The 23,245-nt window shown below is 43.4% G+C and overlaps 1 non-coding gene and 1 pseudogene across 1 annotated transcript; both read left to right on the forward strand.

The window, feature by feature from the left end:
- Nucleotides 1–4,829: 4,829 nt before the first annotated feature.
- Trnat-ugu (transfer RNA threonine (anticodon UGU)) lies at nucleotides 4,830–4,904 on the forward strand. The gene has a single exon. It is a non-coding gene; the product is annotated as a tRNA-Thr (tRNA).
- A 10,207-nt stretch (nucleotides 4,905–15,111) lies between these two features.
- On the forward strand, nucleotides 15,112–15,229 carry LOC126430201 (5S ribosomal RNA; annotated as a pseudogene).
- The last annotated feature ends 8,016 nt before the right edge of the window (nucleotides 15,230–23,245 follow it).

The raw sequence follows: 23,245 nt of genomic DNA on the forward strand, positions 1-23,245 counted from the left end.
TAGTTAGTAGCTCCCGTAGGCAGTTCATTTGAAGAGGAATCGAAATCTCTAGAAAGGGCAATCACAAAAGTTGGAAAGAGAAACTTTCGCACAAGGAAAGTAAATACGAGGAAGCGATGAGTTTCAGAAGAAATACTTCAGCTGATCGAAGAAAGAAGGAAGTACAAAATGTTCGGGGAAATTTAGGAATAGAGAAATACAAATAACTTAGTAATGAAGAGATAAACATGAAGTGCAGTGAAGTCAAGGCGAAATGGCTATAGGAAAAATGTGAAGAGATAGAAAAAGAAGAAGAAATAATTGTTGAAAGGACTGACTTAGCATACAGAAAAGTGAAAACCTTCGGTGAAATTAAAACCATTGGCGACAGCATTAAAAATTCGATGGAAATTCCACTGTTAAGTGCAGAGGAAAGAGAGGGTACCTGGAAAGAGTACACTGAAGATACACTGAAGACCTTTATGAGAAGGTGGGTTTATCTGATGAAGTGATAGAAGAAGAAACAGGAATCGACAGGGAAAAGATTTGGGATCCAGTATTAGAATCAGAATTTGAAAGCGCTTATGACGACTTAGGATTAAATAACGCAGAAGGGATAGACAACATCACATTGGAATTTCTAAAATCGTTGGGGGAAGTGGCAATACAAAGAATATTCAACCGATGTGTAGAACGTATGAGGCAGTGATGTACCATCAGACTTTCGGAAAAATGTAGTCCACACAATTCTGAAAGTTGCAGGAGCTTATAAGTGTCATAACCCTGCACGATCAGCTTAACAGCTCATAAATTCAAGTGCTGACAATAATAATACTCAGAAGAGTGGAAAAGAAAATTGAGGATCTGTTAGATGACTTTCAGTTAAGCTGTAGATAAAGGTACCAGAGAGGCGGTTATGATGTTGCGGTTGATAATGTAAGCAAGGCCATAGAAAAATCAAGACAACTTCGTAGGACCTGTCGACTGGAAAAAGCGTTCAACAGAGTCAAAGTCTGAGAAAAATAGGGGTAAGCTATAGGGAGAGACGGGTAATATACAGTATGAACAAGACCCAATAGGTAATAATAAGATTGGGCGGTCAAGAACGAAGTGCTCGGATTAAAAAAAGTTGTAGGACAGTGATGTAGTCTTTCGCCCCTTTCAATTTGTACATCGAAGAAGCAATGACGGAAATAAAAGAAAGGTTCAGGAGTCGAGTTAAAATTCAAAATGAAAGGATAAGATTCAGAGATGACAATGCTATCTTCAATGAAAGGAAAGAAGAATTACAGGATCTTCTGAATTGGATGAGCAGTCTAATGAGTACAGAATGTGGATTGAGAGTAAATAGATAAATAGATATAAATAGATAAAAGTAATGAGAACAGCGAGGAACGTAACATAAAAATTGGTGAACACGAGTTCTGCTACCTCGGAAACAAAAGAACCCATGACGGTTGAAGGTAAGATGACATAAAAATGAGGCTAGAATTGGCAGAAAGAGAATTATTGACCAAGAAAGTATACTAGTGTCAAACGTAGGTCTCGATTTTCGGAAGAAATTTGTGAAAATGTACGTTTAGAGCAGAGCATTTTATAATAATGTCACATGGACCGTGGGGAAAACGGAAGAGAACCGCAGCATTTGACATGAAGTGGTCGAGGAGAATGTTGCATTTTGGATGGATTGATAATACGAGGAATGAGGAGGTTCTCCGCAGAATCGGCGAGGGAGGGAATATATGGGACAGAGTGATAAGAAGAAGGGACAGGATGTTAGGATATCTATTAAGACATCAAGGAAATAGCTTTCATGGTATTAGAGATGCCTTTAATAGGTTCCACAACGAAACATTGTCTCGAAATTTGGTAGAAAATCCGAAGAAATTCTGGTTGTATGTAAAGTACACAAGCGGCAATACGCAGTCAATACCTTCGTTGCGCAGTGCCGATGGTACCGTTACCGACGACTGTGCCGCTAAAGCGGAGTTATTGAAGACAGTTTTCCGAAATTCCTTCACCATGGAAGACGAATGGAATATTCCAGAATTTGAAACACGAACAGCGGCTAGCATGAGTTTCTTAGAAGTAGATACCTTAGGGGTTGCAAAGCAACTCAAATCGCTTGATACGGCAAGTCTTCAGGTCCAGATTTTATACCGATTAGGTTCCTTTCAGATTACGCTGATACAATAGCTCCCTACCTAGCAATCATATACAACCGCTCGCTCACCGATAGATCTGTACCTACAGATTGGAAAAATGCGCAGGTCGCACCAGTGTTTAAGAAGGGTAGTAGGAGTAATCCATCGAACTACAGACGTATATCATTGACGTCGGTTTGCAGTAGGGTTTTGGAGCATATACTGTATTCTAACATTATGATTCACCTCGAAGGGAACGATCTATTGATACGTAATCAGCTTGGTTTCAGAAAACATCGTTCTTGTGCAACGCAGCTAGGTCTTTATTCGCACGAAGTAATGGCCGCTATCGACAGGGGATCTCAAGTTGATGCCGTATTTCTAGATTTCCGGAAAGCTTTTGACACCGTTCCTCACAAGCGACTTCTAATCAAGCTGTGGGCCTATGGGGTATCGTCTCACTTGTACTACTGGAATCGTAATTTCCTGTCAAGAACGTCGCAGTTCGTAGTAATAGACGCAAATCATCGAGTAAAACTTAAGTGATATCAGATGTTCCCCAGGGAAGCGTCCTGGGACCTCTGCTGTTCCTGATCTATATAGGGTGTTACAAAAAGGTACGGCCAAACGTTCAGGAAACATTCCTCACACACAAATAAAGAAAAGATGTTATGTGGACATGTGTCCGGAAACGCTTAATTTCCATGTCAGAGTTCATTTTAGTTTCGTCAGTATGTACTGTACTTCCTCGATTCACCGCCAGTTGGCCCAATTGAAGGAAGGGAATGTTGACTTCGGTGCTTGTGTTGACATGCGACTCATTGCTCTACAGTACTAGCATCAAGCATTGTTGGTGATGTCTTGAGTGGGCCCCATGTTCTTCCACCTAAGCTCAATGGAGCACGTTATCATGATTTTATACGGGATACTCTACCTGTGCTGCTAGAAAATGTGCCTTTACAAGTACGACACAACATTGGTTCATACACGATGGAGCTCATGCACGTTTCAGGCGAAGTGTTCGTACGCTTCTCAACAACAGATTCGGTGACCGATGGATTGGTAGAGACGGACCAATTCCATGGCCTCCACGCTCTCCTGACTCAACCCTCTTGACTTTCATTCATGGGGGCATTTGAAAGCTCTTGTCTACGCAACCCCAGTGCCAAATGTAGAGACTCTTTGTGCTCGTATTGTGGACGGCTGTGATACGTCATTCTCCAGGGCTGCATCAGCGCATCAGGGATTCCATGCGACGGAGAGTGGATGCATGTATCCTCGCTAACGGAGGACATTTTGAACATTTCCTGTAACAAACTGTTTGAAGTCACGCTGTTAAGTTCTGTTGCTATGTGTTTCCATTCCATGATTAATGTGATTTGAAGAGAAGTAATAAAAATGAGCTCTAACATGGAAAGTAAGCGTTTCCGGACACATGTACACATAACATATTTTCTTCCTTTGTGTGTGAGGAATGTTTCCTGAAAGTTTGGCCGTACCTTTTTGTAACACCCTGCATAAATGACCTGGGTGACAATCTGAGCAGTTCTCTTAGGTTCTTCGCAGGTGATGCTGTAATTTACCGTCTAGCAAGGTCATGCGAAGACCAGTATCAGTTGCAAAGCGATTTAGAAAAGATTGCTGTATGGTGTGGCAGGTGGCAGTTGGCGCTAAATAACGAAAAGTCTGAGGTGATCCACATGAGTTTCAAAAGAAATCCGTTGGAATTCGATTACTCTATAAATAGTACAATTCTCATGTCTGTCAATTCAACTAAGTACCTGGGTGTTAAAATTACGAACAACTTCAGTTGGGAAGACCACATAGATAATATTGTGGGGAAGGCGAGTCAAAGGTTGCGTTTCATTGGCAGGACACTTAGAAGATGCAACAAGTCCAGTAAAGAGACAGCTTACACTACACTCGTTCGTCCTCTGTTAGAATATTGCTGCGCGGTGTGGGATCCTTACCAGGTGGGATTGACGTAGGACATCGAAAGGGTGCAAAAAAGGGCAGCTCGTTTTTTATTATCACGTAATAGGGGAGAGAGTGTGGCAGATATGATACGCGACTTGGGATGAAAGTCATTAAAGCAAAGACGTTTATCGTCGCGGCGGGATCTATTTACGAAATTTCAGTCGCCAACTTTCTCTTCCGAATGCGAAAATATTTTGTTGAGCTCAATCTACATAGGTAGGAATGATCATCAAAATAAAATAAGAGAAATCAGAGCTCGAACAGAAAGGTTTAGGCGTTCGTTTTCCCGCGGGCTGTTCGGGAGTGGAATGGTAGAGAGATAGTATGATTGTGGTTCGATGAATCCTCTGCCAAGCACTTAAATGTGAATTGTGGAGTAATCATGTAGATGTGGATGTAGATGTAGAGTGAGCTGTAGAGGGCAAAAACTGTAGAAGCAGACAATTTGGAAACTATCCACCAAATAACTGAGGACGTGGATTGCAAGTGTTACTCCTAGATGAAAAGATTGATACAGAAGAGGTATTCGTCGCGAGCCGCATTAAAGGGGTCAGAAGATGATGACGCAAAAGAAATTTGAAATGATAATTAAATCGACACCGTAGCTGCAAATGATGTATATCATTGGGGACTACGAATGTGGTGGTGTGGAGATGCTGGGAATGTGGGTCTCACGGAGAACGTGCAAGGGATAAGTTCCTGCAGGTGGACTGGTGCACTATCTTCTGTGCCCTCGGTGGCTCAACTGGATAGAGCGTCTGCCATGTAAGCAGGAGATCCCGGGTTCGAGTCCCGGTCGGGGCACACATTTTCAACATGTCTTCAACGATGTATATCAACGCCTGTTTGCAGTTAGGGAGTAGATTTAATTATCACTTTATTTTACAGAAGCTGCATGGTCATCAATTGTATCTGTTCTTTCGGGAACAGATACTACCTTCATATATAGTCAAACGAAATTTGACTGCTCCGGATTTCATAGTCTCCCTATAGTTCAACGATAGAAACCCGGCGCTGCACTCTAGTCGCACTCGTCACCATCTTCAGCATTACTGATTCTCGCATCTGACATATAGGATATCAAAGCCACAGGAAGTGCGTGCAGCTGAATTGTTGCAAGACAGTGTGTTGCGCAACAGCTACCCCCTTAAATCAGCAGAGGGAAATGTAATGGTTCCTGCATCAGCCGAGTTCTTGTCGTTCGTTTTCGGGAAACGATCTGGGCGTTTGCTTAAGGACCTATACAGCGGTGCGTCGCTAAATTCGAGTGAAATGCAGCTTCCTGTCGTCGTTTTGCCGAGTGGCGCCGACAGTCTTTAAAAGGGGTACAGCATACCCGGGGCTGTGTTTTGCCGCAGAGGATTTATCGCGGTCGTGCGTACGGAGCCGGCCGGCGCGGCGTGGCGCAGTGCGAGCGCCGCCCGTCCGCTGGCCGTCGACCCCGCGGCCGAGGGCTCGCCAGAGCGGCCGTGATTGCGGCACGTTTCCGCAGACGTGTGCCGCGGCGCGCCGCGCCGAGCTGAGCCGAGCTGCCCCGCTCGCTGGGCCGGGCTATAAATAAGCCCGCGGCCGCCTGGAATGTCGCCCCGCGGCTGCTGCCTTCCAGCTTCCAGTAGCCGCCGCACGACACTGTGCGACAGCAGCAATGGGCGCGCATGCGTCCTGCACTGTCCACAAGGTAGCACGGAGCATCAGGGCATTCCTATCTTCGCTGTAATCCGTATCCACACTAAAATTACGCTCAAGAGCCAAAAAAACTGGTACAACTGCCTAAAATCGTATAGGGTCCCCGCGAGCACACAGAAGTGCCGCAACACGACGTGGCATGTACTCCACTAATGTCAGAGGCAGTGCTGGAAGGAACTGACACCATGAATCCTGCAGGGCTGCACATAAATCCGCAAGAGTACGAGGGGTGGAGATCTCTTCTGGACAGCACGATACGATTCATCCCCGATACGTTCAATAACGTCCATGTCTGGGGAATTTGGTGGCCAGTGGAAAAGTTTAAACTCAGAAGAGGGTTATTGGAACCACTCTGTAGCTATTCTGAACGTGTGGGATGTCGCATTGTCCTGCTGGAAATGCCCAAGTCCGTCGGAATGCACAATGGGCATGGATGGATGCCGGTGATTAGACAGGTTGCTTACGTACGTGTCAGCTGTCAGAGTCGCATCTAGACTATCAGGGGTTCCATATCGCTCGAACTGCCCGCGCCCCACATCATTACAGACCCTCCACCAGCTTGACATGCAGGGTCCATGGATTCATGAGGTTGTCTCCATACCCGTACACGTCCGTCCGCTCGCGGGGACCCTATGTGATATTAGGCAGTTGTGCCAGTTTTTTTTGGCTCTTCAGCGTAATTTTAGTGTGGATATATACAATTGGAAACGCGAGTCATGCGTCCAGGCAACATGTTCCCAGTCAGCAACAGTACAACGTCAGTGTTGATGGGCCCAGGCGAGGCGTAAATTTTTGTGTCGTGCAGTAATCAAGGGTACACGAGTGGTGGTCCTTCGGCTCCGAAAGTCCATATCGATGATATTTCATTAAATGGTTCCCACGCTGGCACTTGTTGGTGGTCCAGTATTGAAATCTGCAGCAGTTTGCGGAAGGGTTGCGCTTCTGTCACGTTGAACAATTCTCTCCAGTCGTCGTTGGTCCCGTCCTTGCAGGACCTTTTTCCGGCCGCAGCGATGTCGGAGATTTGCTGTTTTACCGGATTTTTGATATTCACGATACCATCGTGAAATGGTCGTATGGGACAAACCCCTCTTCATCGCTAATCCAGAGATGCTGTGTTCCATCGCTCGTGCGCCTACTTAACACAACGTTCAAACTCACTTAAATCTTGATAACCTGCCATTGTAGCAGCAGTAACCGATGTAACAACTGCACCTGACACTTGTCTTATACAAGCGTTGCCGACTGCGCCGCTATATACGGCCTGTTTGCACGCCTATACCAGTTCCTCCGGCGCTTCAGTGTATTAAAATGGAAGAAACTCTTAGGCTTTCACAATTAAATTGCTGAACTGATTTTGATGAAATTTGTTGTAGAGATAGGTTGAACGCTGTGGAAGAACATAGGCTACTTTAGAAAGTGTCTAGTACAACATGTTTATTGGTCTGAAGACTATAACGTATGATATGGAACAGTAATCACCCTTCGAAAAAACTATTTACTCTTTGACTTTTATATCTGATCATATTTGTGAAAATACAGTTACAGTATTTTCTACATAATACGACACAACAAAATGAATACAATGCATATGCAATCCTCTACGATTTTCACCCATACTTTCGTACTAATATCAGTCACAAGCCCGCCGAATGTTAACCTTTGATCGTCACGCGACTCTTATAACTTCTAAGATGTGTTCCAACTTGCGTAAATAGTTCATGGTCATGTGGTTAGCAATACTAACTCTTGCCCATGGGATCCTGGGTCGGATTTTTGCCACTTGTAACTGGATGTGTGTGTGTTTTCATTATTATCATTTCATCATCATCGACGCGCAAGTTGCCGAAGTCGCATCAAACAATCAGAGTTGCTCCATGCTCCCGAACCCCGACCAGGGGCCTTCGGCCAATAAAGCAGTACGCACATTTCACTTGTCTCTAGATCTTGAGTACTATTAATATTTTTAAATAGGCTATAATTGAGTGGGATGAAGACGACACTGGCGCGATCGTCGGCGACTCTAAGTGTAGCGTGCGAATCCAAAGTTACTGTGCGTGATGTTTTTGATAGTGACCTGTTACATGAGCTGACGTAGCTGGAGAGTTTTTGTGGAGATACGACAGTAAAATCCTACGGTAAGCCCGAAAACTGGTATTCAACGATAGTGCGACCTGCACAGAAACCGTAAGTCATCATTCTGGGTTAAGTTAAGTATCAAAGGTGGGTCAGATATGATAGTCGGATGCTTCTATAGACCACCTGCATCAGCAACCGTAGTAGTTGAGCGCCTCAGAGAGAACCTGCAGAATGTCGTGAAGAAGTTTCGTGATCATACTATTGTAATAGGGGGAGACTTCAATCTACCAGGTATAGAATGGGATAGTCACACAATCAGAACTGGAGCCAGGGACAGAGACTCTTGTGACATTATCCTGACTGCCTTGTCCGAGAATTACTTCGAGCAGATAGTTAGAGAACCAACTCGTGAAGCTAACGTTTTAGACCTCATAGCAACAAATAGACCGGAACTTTTCGACTCCGTGAATGTAGAAGAGGGTATCAGTGATCATAAGTCAGTGGTTGCATCAATGACTACAAGTGTAATAAGAAATGCCAAGAAAGGAAGGAAAATATATTTGCTTAACAAGAGTGATAGGGCACAAATCGCAGAATATCTGAGTGACCACCATCAAACGTTCATTTCTGAGGAAGAGGATGTGGAACAAAAATGGAAAAAATTCAGAAACATCGTCCAGTACGCCTTAGATAAGTTCGTACCGACTAAGGTCCAAAGCGAGGGGAAAGATCCACCGTGGTATAACAATCATGTACGAAAGGTACTACGGAAACAAAGAAAGCTTCATCATAAGTTTAAGAGTAGTCGAATCATAGCTGATAAGGAAAAGCTGAACGAAGCGAAAAAGAGCGTAAAGAGAGCAATGAGAGAAGCATTCAACGAATTCGAACATAAAACATTGGCAAACAATCTAAACAAGAACCCTAAAAAGTTTTGGTCATATGTAAAATCGGTAAGCGGATCTAAATCCCCTATTCAGTCACTCGTTGACCACGACGGAACCGAAACAGAGGACGACCGAAGAAAGGCAGAAATACTAAATTCAGTGTTCCGAAACTGTTTCACTGCGGAAAATCGTAACACGGTCCCTGACTTCAGCCGTCGCACGGACGCCAAAATGGAAAATATTGAAATAAACGATATCGGAATTGAAAAACAACTGCTATCACTTAGTAGCGGAAAAGCATCCGGACCAGATGAGATACCCTTAAGATTCTACAGTGATTATGCTAAAGAACTTGCCCCCTTTCTATCAGCAATTTATCGTAGATCGCTGGAAGAACGTAAAGTACCTAGCGACTGGAAGAAAGCGCAGGTCGTTCCCATTTTCAAGAAGGGTCGTAAATCAGATGCGAATAATTATAGGCCTATTTCGCTTACGTCAATCTGTTGTAGAATAATGGAACATGTTTTGTGTTCTCGTATTATGACGTTCTTAGATAATACAAATCTCCTTCATCATAACCAACATGGATTCCGCAAACAGAGATCATGTGAAACTCAGCTCGCCCTATTTGCCCAAGAAATTCACAGTGCCGTAGACACTGGCGAGCAGATTGATGCCGTTTTCCTGGACTTCAGGAAGGCATTTGATACGGTTCCGCACTTACGTTTAGTGAAAAAAATACGAGCTTACGGAATATCGGACCAGGTTTGTGATTGGATTCAGGATTTCCTAGAAGAAAGAACACAACATGTCATTCTTAACGGTTCAAAATCTGCAGATGTAGAGGTAATTTCGGGAGTACCGCAGGGAAGCGTGATAAGACCTTTATTGTTTACAATATACATAAATGACTTAGTTGACAACATCGGTAGCTCCGTGAGGCTATTTGCAGATGACACGGTTGTCTACAAGAAAGTAGCAACATCAGAAGACTCGTACGTACTCCAGGAGGACCTGCAGAGGATTAATGCATGGTGCGACAGCTGGCAGCTTTCCCTAAACGTAGATAAATGTAATATAATGCGCATACATAGGGGCAGAAATCCATTCCAGTACGATTATGCCATAGGTGGTAAATCATTGGAAGCGGTAACGACCGTAAAATACTTAGGAGTTACTATCCGGAGCGATCTGAAGTGGAATGATCACATAAAACAAATAGTGGGAAAAGCAGGCGCCAGGTTGAGATTCATAGGAAGAATTCTAAGAAAATGTGACTCATCGACGAAAGAAGTAGCTTACAAAACGCTTGTTCGTCCGATTCTTGAGTATTGCTCATCAGTATGGGACCCTTACCAGGTTGGATTAATAGAAGAGATAGACATGATCCAGCGAAAAGCAGCGCGATTCGTCATGGGGACATTTAGTCAGCGCGAGAGCGTTACGGAGATGCTGAACAAGCTCCAGTGGCGGACACTTCAAGAAAGGCGTTACGCAATACGGAGAGGTTTATTATCGAAATTACGAGAGAGCACATTCCGGGAAGAGATGGGCAACATATTACTACCGCCCACATATATCTCGCGTAATGATCACAACGAAAAGATCCGAGAAATTAGAGCAAATACGGAGACTTACAAGCAGTCGTTCTTCCCACGCACAATTCGTGAATGGAACAGGGAAGGGGGGATCAGATAGTGGTACAATAAGTACCCTCCGCCACACACCGTAAGGTGGCTCGCGGAGTATAGATGTAGATGTAGATGTAGAAGTCTGGTTTACCGCGTAGATCAAAGTTTCGATAGTAACTCGAACGTAGCAAACCTGGGAGAAATCTCAGTTGTGACAGAACTTGACCGCGCGGAGTAGCCAGGCGGTCTAGGGCGCCTTGCCACTGTTCTCGCGGCTCCCCCCGTCGGAGGTTCGAGTTCTCCATCGGGCATGGGCGTGTGTGTTGTCCTTAGCGTAAGTTAGTTTTTGTTAGATTAAGTTGTAAGTAGGCTGTTTATGTTTTCTTATTGGCAACATTACGTAGCGCTCTGTATGAAAATCACTGGCTGTGCTGTGTGCAGTCTGTGGCTGGTTTGCATTGTTGTCTGCCATTGTAGTGTTGGGCAGCTGGATGTGAACAGCGCGTAGCGTTGCGCAGTTGGAGGTGAGCCGCCAGCAGTGGTGGATGTGGGGAGAGAGATGGCGGAGTTTTGTAATTTGGCATGAACTGCTATATATATTATGACTATTAAGGTAAATACATCATTTGTTCTCTATCAAAATCTTTCATTTGCTAACTATGCCTATCAGTAGTTAGTGCCTTCCGTAGTTAGAATCTTTTATTTAGCTGGCAGCAGTGGCGCTCGCTGTATTGCAGTAGTTCGAGTAACCAAGATTTTTGTGAGGTAAGCGATTTGTGAAATGCATAGGTTAATGTTAGTCAGGGCCATTGTTTTGCAGGGATTTCTGAAAGTCAGATTGCGTTGCGCTAAAAATATTGTGTGTCAGGTTAAGCACAGTCCTGTATAAATTTTTCAAAGGGGACGTTTCATATGTCGACCCTTAGCCGAGGATACCTCACTGGAATCTTCTGATTTTTTCCTTGTAGTTTGTGTAATTAGCGTAGATTTTGTTTATTGCTAGCGCGTAATTGTAGAGAGAATCTCCTTTGTAGTTGCAGTCTTTCATTGTTGTACAGTAAAACAGTTGTGACATGCATGTAGATTTGCACCAAGTATTTAAGTAGACATTATTTCCATTTCTATGTTAATGTGTTATCTTATTTTGCTCTTCAAATTGTGCTTTTCTGTGTTATCGTGTGAAATATTGTGACAATAATGGCGTGTGAAAAACGTAACACTAGGCTCCAAAGTAAACTGAGAAATAATAGTGACGACGAGCGTAGCTTATCAGCGTCGCCGAGTAATGAATTAACTAATGTTCAAAGTAGTAATTTGGTAACTGTGCATAGGGAAATGGAGCGGGCGTCAAATAATGGTGTAGACAGTGAAACAGGTAGTGAACAGGGAAGCATTATCGATCGATCGGTCGGCAACAGCTCGCCTCAGGAATCGGGAATGACAGAACACAATATTGCAAATACTGTAGACTCAGGTTTTGGGTTCTCACCGTTTTCTCAAATGAGTCAAGACACATTTTCCGCTTGTCAAAATGTGAATGTTGCCGGTGCAAATTCACTGCCGAAAAGCACTGAGGAACATGTTTCAGACAACAATGCAAACTAGCCACAGACTGCACACAGCACAGCCAGTGATTTTCATACAGAGCGCTACGTAACGTTGCCAATAAGAAAACATAAACAGCCTACTTACAAAGTAGTGTGCCTAGGGAGCAATGACCTCAGCAGTTTGGTCGCATAGGAACCTACCACAAATTTCCACATTTTTTTTTTTGCTGGAACTTAGATACACACCCTCAGAGCTACAGAGACAGTAAACAGTCACAAGCCAGTCGCGTTTCAAACGCTGGGCATCACGCGCCTCTTACAGTTTCACAGACGCATGAAGATACACACAACGCGACGGCGTCATTGAAACAATGAACGACAAACAGAGACGTCATACTTTTACACGTGGAATGTGGAGGCTTTTAGTGAGTCTGGGTTTCATTATGATTTATTAATTGACTATGTTAATCATAAATTAGTTACCATAGTGGGAGGGATAAAAACTGTAGGTACTGTAATACATTGAAATGGAAGGAAGTAAAGGCTGGTATTTGTCGCTCTGGAGGCAAAATGTCACGCCAGTACTGTGTGAGTCAGTAGAATCTCTAAAAATTCTTCTGCCGTACGAATCTAATGAATCAAGGCATCTTTTAAATATAATTACAAAATATAATTGGTTCTTTCAGATTCGGCATTCAGCAAAAAACAGGAACACATTCATTATGTACCTACACACCAGCATTGCATAATTTTTTATACATACGTCTTTACTCCACTATACACAGTGACGATTATAAATTACCAGTTTTCTTACTCCCTATCACTGGTCATAGCAAAGATACTGATATACAAGGGCAGCCGCAGGTAACACCTAGTTGAAAGGTAATATCATTTTTCACCTTGACCTTACGCACAATATTTTACTTTTACTTCCTTGAGAGGTCAACTCCTCAGTCAAGATCGCTTGTAAAAAACCTTTATTGTCTATTACCAGTTTCGTAAGCGTGGTTACCATCTTCGGATCTATGAATGCATTGATACAGAGATAAAATCAAATGTGTAATAGCTGGTGCATAGTAACAGCAAAACCATGTTACAACGTATCACGATAAAAGGTTATTATACTGGTTGAACATTAATAAAACCGACAAATTGAAGGGACGGGTTCCTTACTGGAAATGGAGGAAGGGAGGTCCTATGAACGAGTGTAGAGAAATGGACGGTGAACGTTCAACAACTAAAAATCACCCTGGAACACAGCACAGAGCTGCATCGCATAAACGTCACAACAGATATTCAAAGTAGCCTTCATGGGTTGTAGTTGATAGGAACAGCAGCGGTTGTCATGCAAGATAAACGTAATCGTACGTTGACTTACACCATGCATCATGTTAGCGAACCACTTGCCTTGAGCTTGTACTAGGGTTCGTCTCAGTATCTTGTAGAACCGTTCGTCCAAATCTGGTGTACGCACAGTCCGCCGCCACCCTACGAAATTGTCCGTCCGAAAGGACCAATGACGATACAAGGGCCTTAAATGTTGTGTGATGGTACTTGTTTTGGTATAGTCGTGCTGCCTCTCGACCGTTTTCATCTGTTGGCCGTATACACACACCACCTCGCCATATTCCCGACATGAATACCGGACCCTTCTGCTGCTTACAGTACACTGCATCAATTACACAGCCTACAACGCACAAATAACACGTGGCATGTGGTCAGAGAAACTGTCATTCGTCAGCGCTATCTACCGTGGCAACGATGCGTTCCCGGAGTCATGTTTATAGGACCTTTTCTGTGAAACATTCTCAGATATATGAGGGACGAGATGAACGATGCGTCGGCTAGTCAGGGTTATAATTTACCGAATGCTCGTATCCCATAACACGCACTACTCACTACTTTGTTGCTTGCAAGCGATCTTGGGTAGAAGTCCATCTCCTCTCAAGTAACTATTAGAGATTGCTCCTTACTACTCAAGATGAGTAAACTATTTTTACACTTAGTTCATATACGCGATGCACCATTTTCAAGCGCTTCCTCTTAAATCAAGGTATAATACAACGAGACAAAACATTATGTCCACTGGCCACTGAGAGATTCAGTACCGCTTGGTGGCGCTGCGGGTACGTGACGGAGAAAGGAAAGTACACCAGCAGAAGCGCATGAGAAATATTCCAGCATCGATGAGCTACAAATGGGGGAAAACCTCTGACACAGTCGACTTTAACGCACGCCAGACTGCTACGCCAAGGTGTCTCTGAACGAGCGTCTCGCAAATGACAGTGTTGGTCGGCTGTTTTCTCACTACTGTCGTGAACATCTGTACAATGACTCTGAAGGACGGCGAAACCACGACACACCCGAGTGACATCACTTAAGGTAGAGGTCGGACGCTTATGCCAGACCTATAATTAAGGATCAGAGGCAATCTGAGCAGATGATGACGGAATAAAGCGCTGGTGCAAGCAGAATTGATTGGAGCACACCCATTCAGCACACATTGTTGAACATGGGGTTCCACAGCAGACGTCCCACCTGCCCCCACGTTGACCCAACGATATCGTCAGTTACGACTGTAGTGGGAATAGGACCATCGAGATTGGACTGGGGATCGATGGAAACATGTCGCCGGATCGGAAAAACCACTTTTCTTGTTTCGTCTGATTGATGACCGCGTCCGAATACAGCGTCTTTCAGACGAATGGCTGATGGTATTGTACATATCATCAGCACAGATGCAGGAAGTTGGGGACAGTACTATGCTATCGAGATCGTGCACCACGCCTCCAAGCGATCTCTGACAGTATTTGAAGGCAGCATGAGAGCTGGCTGCGGACTATGTGAACATTATTGATAACCATTATTTCACGTCTGATCTCTTCCCCGATATTGATGGCACCTTGCAGCAGGATAACTGTCCTTGAGACGAGAACCATATTACAATCGTCTGGAGGCCGTAATAGTAAACTCACGTTGATGTCTTCGCCGCCAAATTCGCCTGATCCGAACGCACGGAAGGACATCTGGAATGCTACGGGTTTCCAGCTCCGTTCTCACAAACCACTGGCCAGTAATTTACGTGAATCGGGTGACCTGTAGGCAGAGCTGAAAAACTACGCCAGGCTACCATAAGTAAGCGTAGATAACGGCAGTTTTTCAAGAAGCTTTCGTCAGTTAAGCCAACGGCCTTGCCGCATTGGTAACACCGGTTCCCATCAGATCACCGAAGTTAAGCGCTGTCGGGTTGAGCTAGCACTTGAATGGGTGACCATCCGGTCTGCCGAACGCTGTTGGCAAGCGGGGTGCACTCAGCCCTTGTGAGGCAAACTGAGGAGCTACTTGACTGAGAAGTAGCGGCTCCGTTCTCGGAAACTGACATACGGCCAGGAGAGCGGTGTGCTGACCACATGCCCCTCCATATCTGCTTCCAGTGACGGCAGTGGTCTGAGGATGACACGGCGGCCGGTCGGTACCTTTGGGCCTTCATGGTCTGCTCGAGGGGAGAGAGGAGATAGTCAGTTAAGGTCGTAGCCGCGTTACCTCTATGTTAGGTGTGTTGCATACTAACAGTGCGATATCTATTACGATCGGTTTCTTTCTTACTGGATTTTCCTAAAAACGTCTAGAAACTGAGTGACGAAATATAAAGGCCCAGGTAACCTATTGAGTATATTTGTTCTGTCTGTTGCTTAAGAATGAACATTATTTACAGGAATATTGAAACTGACAGTGTTTTATTCAGGTTTTATTCGAAAATTTTAGATCTGTACCGTGAAACGGAGGTATGTAGTAGCAAAATTAAAGAAAACAATATAGATGTATCATATAGCCCCAGAAAACGCAATTTACCAACAAAAAGGTATCTTGAAGGAAAAAAACGCAAAAATCGCTTCAATACTTCGTCGAAAATACATAAAATATTAATAAACAGATTTTCACATTTATCAGAAACAGAAGAACACTCTTGCCTTTATTAATTATGAATACCATTCTAATGAGTACAAAATATAAAAATAGTTACGCATTTTTTTTATTTTTGTGCATGTAAAATGTACTTGCGTCAAAAGTAACTGCTTTGATTACGTAAAAGCGCAGAAGTTACGCAGTCAGCTAACTTTTATCACTTATAAAATGCAATTTATATTCCGAAAGGATGTAAAGTACACAACGGACTAAAACTAAGTGATGAAAGGTTCTAATTATCTAAAAAACAAACATCCAAACGACATAAAAAGCAAAGAGAAGTCCTCATCTCCTATTTTCTATTATACATTCATTTCTGATTCTATCCCTACCAATTATACCAGCACTACCGGTAATCCTACAATTTTATTCTTAACTTAGGTAGCGTACCAATATTACCAAATCGTAGGTTTTGATAGCGCGGCAGGCTAACTGTGAAATCTAGGGTTCCATACCTCCTGAAACCTACTAAGGACTTACGGAACCCACACCAAGCGGAGCTGCTGGAGTATTACATTCCGGATGTGTACCAAATCGCTATTCATCGTTTCGTGACCATTGGGACACACATCTCCAACATACAAATTTATTTCCTTGAGTTTACTGGGATTTGAAAGCCCCACAACTGTGTGGTGCTGTGATCTGGCGTTGAATGCATAAACTGTTTGGAGCCAACATGCTCTTTGCTTGGAACCTAATATATAAGATATCGCTTAACTTACGTTCACCCATGATCAAGGGATAGCGTCTTTGATTAATTATCAAACGTCCTCGTCCCGGGTTAGAAACCCGCCACTGCTTATATTTTGGTTAATAATCGGAATTGGCGCCCAGATACTTTCGGCATAAGAAGTCACCCTCATTCTGGCAACGGCCTTGTTAAAGAGGGTGGAGGGGCGGAGAGATGCTCAGGGGTGGGAAACTGCCCCCAAAGGTGGAAGAATCAGCAATGATCAATGGCATGAGGATTCAGAAGGCAATGGAAACCACTGCATTAAAGAGACGTCAGGTGTATCCACAGGACATGTGGCCTGTAACTGAAAAATTGTCATGATGATGTCTCTATTGATTCCCAAGATTCCGGAATAGTCCACTATTTGGATCTCCGAATGGAGGGGGGGAGGGTGAACTGCCAAAGGGGAGGTGACATGACAAAGAGACAGATAATGTTCCACGAGTCGTGCAGTGAAATGTCAGAAGCTTGAACGTGGTAGAGGAGCTAGAAAATCTGAAAAGGGAATTGCAAAGGCTCAATATAGGTATAGCAGGGGTCTGTGAAGTGAAATGGAAAAAAGAAAAGGATTTCTGGTCAGTTGAGTATAGAACAATGTCAACGGCAGCAGAAAATGGTATAACAGGAGTAAGATCTGTTATGAACAGGAAGGTAGGACTGAGAGTGTGTTACCGTGAAGAGTTCAGTAATATATTTAAATTCAAGGGGCATCAGTGCTATTAGCTGCAGCGGAACATTAAGCAGAATCATCGGCGACGAGTGAAAATGTGTACCGGACCAGGATTCAAAAACAGGATCTCTTCCTTACTGGGCAGGTGCGGTAATCACTGCGCCATCCGGGACATAGCGTTATGGCAACTGCACGGACTATTTCGGGACGCCTCACGGCCAATCCGTAGTCCTATCGAGCGCCACCTATCCGCAGTCCTTGTCCATTATAATCGTTTTCGTTTCTTTGAAATTCCCACAGGAGGTCGGACGTAATTATGCATTTGCACTAAAGAATGTGGATCATTTGACGAGCGACGTTTATCAATTATTTGAATGCGCAGTGTCTCTTCCTTCGAAAGCGCAGACACCACGCAGATCCAGCAGCTGTAAAACACTATACGTAAACTGAACGGGTCATCAGTGCTATCAGCTGCAGAGGGACAGGGGTGTAGCCTTTCACCCCTGCTGTTGAATCTGTACACCGAAGAAGCGATGACAAAAATAAAATAAAAGTTCAGGCGTGGAATTAAAATTAAACGTGACAGGATATCAATGATACGATTCGTTGATGACATTGCTATCCTGCGTGAAAGTGAAGAAGAATTACATGACGTGCTGAATGGAATGAACAATCTAATGAGTACAGAAAATGGACTGAGATTAAATAGAAGAAAGATTAAAGTAATGAGAAATGGCAGAAATGAGAACAGCGAGAAACTTAATATCAGCATTGATGATCACAGAGAAGATGAATGTAAGGAATTCTACTACTTAGGTACCAAATTAACAGTGACGAAGGGGGCATGGAGGACATCAAAAGCGACTAGCACTGATATAAAGGGCATTCCTGGCCAAGAGAAGTCTACTAATATCAAATACAGGCCCTAATTTGAGGAAGAAATTTCTGAAAATATGCATTTGGAGCGCAGCGTTGTACAGTAGTGAAGCATGGACTGTGGGAAAACCGGGACAGAAGAGAATGGGGGCATTTGAGATGTGGTACTACAGACGAATGTTAAAAGTTAAGTGGACTGATAAGATAAGAAATGAGGAGGTTCTGTACAGAATCCGACACTAAAGGGATATGTGGAAAACACTGACAATGAGAATGGACAGGATGATATGACATCTGTTAAAACATAAAGGAATGACCTCCATGGTACTAGATGGAACTTTAGAGGGCACAAACTGTAGAGGAAGACAGTGGTTAGAATACATCCAGCAAGTAATTGAGGACGTAAGTTGCGAGTGCTATTCTGAGATGAAGAGGTTGGCACAAAAGAGGAATTGGAGGCAGGATGCATCAAACCAATCGGAAGTCTGATGACTCGAAAAAGAAATCGCTTAATTGTTCCAGTTACGCATTGTGTTTCAGCGGCTTTAGGTAATTTTTAAAAATTTTAACCAGTCTGCAACCGACATGCTCTGTAACGATATTTATTGCCTTTTTTGCCTTGTTTGACAGGAATATACGTATTTGTGTACATATTTATTGATAAAGAATAGCCTGTCGTGGTGGCCGCGCGGTTCTAGGTGCTTCAGTTTGGAACCGCACGACCGCTACGGTCGCAGGTTCGAATCCTGCCTCGGGCATGTATGTGTGTGATGTCCTCAGGTTGCGTTAGGTTTAAGTATTTCTAAGTTCTAGGGGACTGATGCTCTAAGATTTTAAGTCCCATAATGCTCAGAGCCATTTCAGCCATTTGATAAAGGACAAATTCGTTAAGTGGTTTTGTATTATTGACACTTTGTGTAGATAACTTCTAGTTATGCCTTTTTTTCAGAGTGGTGTCTCACTTTTTACAGTTGTTTATTTTCCTTACCTTGATTTGATATTAAACTGAAATTCCACAAACTTTTTTTATGCTAACCACGATCTTCTCTTTATATTTCTCCCATTTGAAAGATGCCTTACAAGAGCAAGACAAAAAGGAAGTTAGTCACGTTTTCCTCCATTATTACACTTTCATATGGTGAAAATGTTTAATACTACAATATCCAAATGACAATGAGAAAGACAATGCCACCATTTGAGTGACTTGCTGCCGACAATATATTTTTCCCTCCACTGATCTAACCAGTCTATAACTCCCATTACAGCTGTGTACTTTGATACGAATGCAGGGCAGGATATAGGTGAGGTTGTATAACTTCTTGTACCTTTCATGTGACGAATAGTTGACAAAACAGTAACTGGCTTATAATCTTGCCACCTTGCTGCTGATACACACTACTTTTTGCGGTTTATGACGTGCACTTATATGCAGCTGGAAAACAAGATGCACAAGGAGACGGTGCAGACAACGCAGCACAAGGAACCAAGACATAATTATTAATTTCGCAAGTAGTTATTGTGGAATGTTCGAATGTGTGTGAATTCCTAAGGGACGAAATTGCTTAGGTCATCGGTCGCTAGACTTACACACTACTTAAGTTGACGTATGCTAAGAACAACACACGCAAACCCATGCCCGAGGGAGGCCTGGAACCTCCGGCGGGAGGGTCCGCGCAGACATGTCGTCTGTAGTTAGTGTAGAGTACCACTATGTATTGAGCCATGTTTTGAACAATTTGATAGAAGTGTTGATCTGTAAATAAATGAATTTATTTGATATAATAATGGCACGTACTGTCTTCTCTTTACAGATTGTAGTCCCTAGTAAAATAATTATTGTTTGTGGGACGCAAACGTCCCTGTGAACTCGAGGAAGAATAATTATAGGGAACTACTTACTCTGCCTTCACTCCAACGGAACATACAGGTCCCACTTAAAATAATCAGGAAACTATGAACAACAATAGAAATTTAGGAATATGGTGTGACTCAGTAACCATTTAAAAAGCAGAAACTAAATGTATAGTAATATGCAAAATTTTAATTAATTCTATCACAAGAAGGTTAAGACGGCGGTCATAATGTTTTGGCTCATCAGTGTATGTCATACACTTATAAATATGTGAACAGTCGCTTCTTATATTTAGACACGACATCCTGGAATTTGACAAGGTCAGTAACATTTCATTGTCTCAGAAGAAACAAAAGAGTGTAACAAGTATGTATAAGGACTGAAATAAATATTTTGAAAGAATGAACTGTGTACAAATGCTTTTACAATAAATATATGAGGAGACGATTTTCATTGATGATATTTAAAATAATAGAAAACATAACGTTGTCTGGCACTTAAAGGAGAGACAATGAGTACGAGAAAGTTGAAACAAACACTGCACTGCATTACATTTCACTCCATTACTACTCGATGGGAGTGATCTACATTTAGTGTGGGTAATGAGGGGGTAGGCGACAGTTGTAATTTTGTGGAGATATATGGTTCACGTAGACTGGCTTGTGGGAAGAGATATTCGAAATAGAGGTTGGTGAGATGGGGGCCAGGCCTTTGTCACCAAGAAGAAGAAAGGAGCGGTGGAAAGGAAAACCATCCTTGAAACTCGAAAAGAATAGGGAGTATCAGGTTAGATTTGAAGTCAGGGGGGATATCGTCGGGAAGTGGAAAACTTAAAATTGCTCTGGGACGTGGTAGCAAGATTGCGTAAGTTTAAAGTGACTGAAATGTGTCGATATAGGCGCAACAGCACACAGGATTGGTAATTTTGGTCGAAAACAGTGAAATTGGAATCGAATTTACAAGAGGTGTCGAATACGCAGACGGAGGCATTCGTTATGGGCGAAGAGGTGGGGAAAACTGATGAGCTGGTAAAGCGTTTTTGTAGGGGAGGATAAGCGGTTTCGGAAAGCAAGGCGCAATGAGTGGTACTGGAGGAATCGGGAGAATTTTGACAGTTAAGATATCCAGGCGTCGCTTGGGTAGGATAGGACAGATAGTTTTGAGGCTTTGTAGATTTAGAGGATGATGGAGTATTACAGTCCTAATATTCGGCCAGTTAGTAGTTTCCATAGCTTTAGTCTACAGTAGGCTTTCTGTAGATTGGTTGGTAGCTGGGGTTTCCATGTTGGTTACAGTGAAGGCTTCCTCCAAGGTATTTCAATTTGTTGGTTGATTGCATAAGATGATCATAAATATTAAGGCAAAAGTCATGGAGGTGAAACTGTTCGTGTTCCGTCTTATAGTTCTTACCTGACTTCTGGACGGATTAATGTCGAGGAGCCAGCTCTTACATTATGATGCCAACTTTTGAGGTAGGTCTGGAGAGAATGTTTGAATATGTGGAGAGTAGGGCAGAGGGCTAGGAAGGCGGACTCATCGGCGTAGCCTTCTGGTCCAGGTATTCTGGATTATCTGGTTTGGTTTGCTTTTTTGTGGGGGAGAGGAAGGGGGAAGGAAAGTTATAACGTCACAAGGTATCGATTCGTTTCGATTAAATTTTGTCCAGTGACACTAAACAAAGAACAGTTTCCAGAATTAGATTTTCACTCTGCGGCGGAGTTTGCGCTGATATGAAACTTCCTGATAGTTTAAAACTCTGTGCCGGACCGAGACTCGAACTCGGGACCTTTGCCTTTCGCGGGAAAGTGCTCTACCAACTGAGCTACCCAAGCACGACTCACGACCCGTCCTCACAGCTTCAATTCTGCCAGTACCTCGTCTCCTACTTTCCAATCTTCACAGAAGTTATCGTACCTCTTCAATGCCTCTGTGTCGTGGATATCGTCGCAGTGTTCAGTGTATAATAATGTGAAAAACTTGCGTACAGACGTATGATACAAGTGACACCCAATCACATGGCCACATTCGAAGTCCGTGAGTTTCTCGGAGCACCCCATTTCGCTCTCTCACGATGTTTAATGACTGCTGAGGTCGCTGATATGGAGTACCTGGCAGCAGGTGGCTGCACATTGCACCTAATATGAAAAATTATGCTTTTGGGGGTGTACGGATACTTTTGATCACATAGTGTATATCCGATGGAACTAGATTGCCGAGTGACTAGCAAAAAGCGTATATCCATCGAGATTTCCATGGACTCTGTCCCAAGTGTCGGGTAAGTCCATTTCCCGGCATGTCGCACATAGTTTAAGGAAGATATTGTAATACGGAGTTTGATCATTCGGTTCTAATATGCAGTTGAAATCTCCACCCACCAGTAAATGATCGAATCCACCAGTAAATAAGGGCACGATCACATCAGGATAACATTTCGCACGTGTTCGACAGTTTTCTGTGCCAGATGCGACGTAACTTCGACTCCATGAATTATTATCGCCGGTCTCCTTGCCGAAGGTATATAAGCCATGTCACGAAGTGAGATCCCCTCTTGGACCAATATCCGTACACCACTCGCATACCTCTTCCACAACTGAGCGCAACGAATGCCGCGGGAAGACGCCGGACGGCCAACCTTCTGAGGACATGTAATGAGACCACTGACTTTGTAGATTTTCACCAGCTCAGAATTTTGTGAGGTCTCAGGTGTATAAAATAAGGGCAGTTAATGTTAGATTAGCTGTGGAAAAACACCGTTTATGTGACTTATGTGACATGCTGTATGCCTCAGATGTGGATATACTGATGGTGCGGGGGGGGGGGGGGGGGGGTTGTACTGCGTTCCATTAAGTACACGGCTACATCGCCTATACAGTGCAGAATTTGGACAACCACAATGGAACGGCTTCCGCCAAGGTCCGCTTAAGCCTCTAACGTCGCTAATATGCCTATCAGAGTGTCGAAACTGGAATCCTCGTTTGGTAGCTTCTATAATCGTATCACATGCTGCGTCGTCAGCCTCTTGACATAAACAGAGCGGTTCTCGATCGATAAATGAATCCCAATGAGCTGCGTGTAATTAACATGCGCCTCATCTCTCAAGAAACGTTCAATTTCGAATGCTTTCGGTCTGGCGTACTCGTTAGAGAACGTAAACGGCACCATTGTTTTTCGAAACGTATGTGCCATGTTAACATTCACGGAAGCGCCAAAGAAACTGG

This window comes from Schistocerca serialis, chromosome 1 (genome assembly GCF_023864345.2).
Source record: "Schistocerca serialis cubense isolate TAMUIC-IGC-003099 chromosome 1, iqSchSeri2.2, whole genome shotgun sequence".
Taxonomy (NCBI): Eukaryota; Metazoa; Arthropoda; class Insecta; order Orthoptera; family Acrididae; genus Schistocerca; species Schistocerca serialis.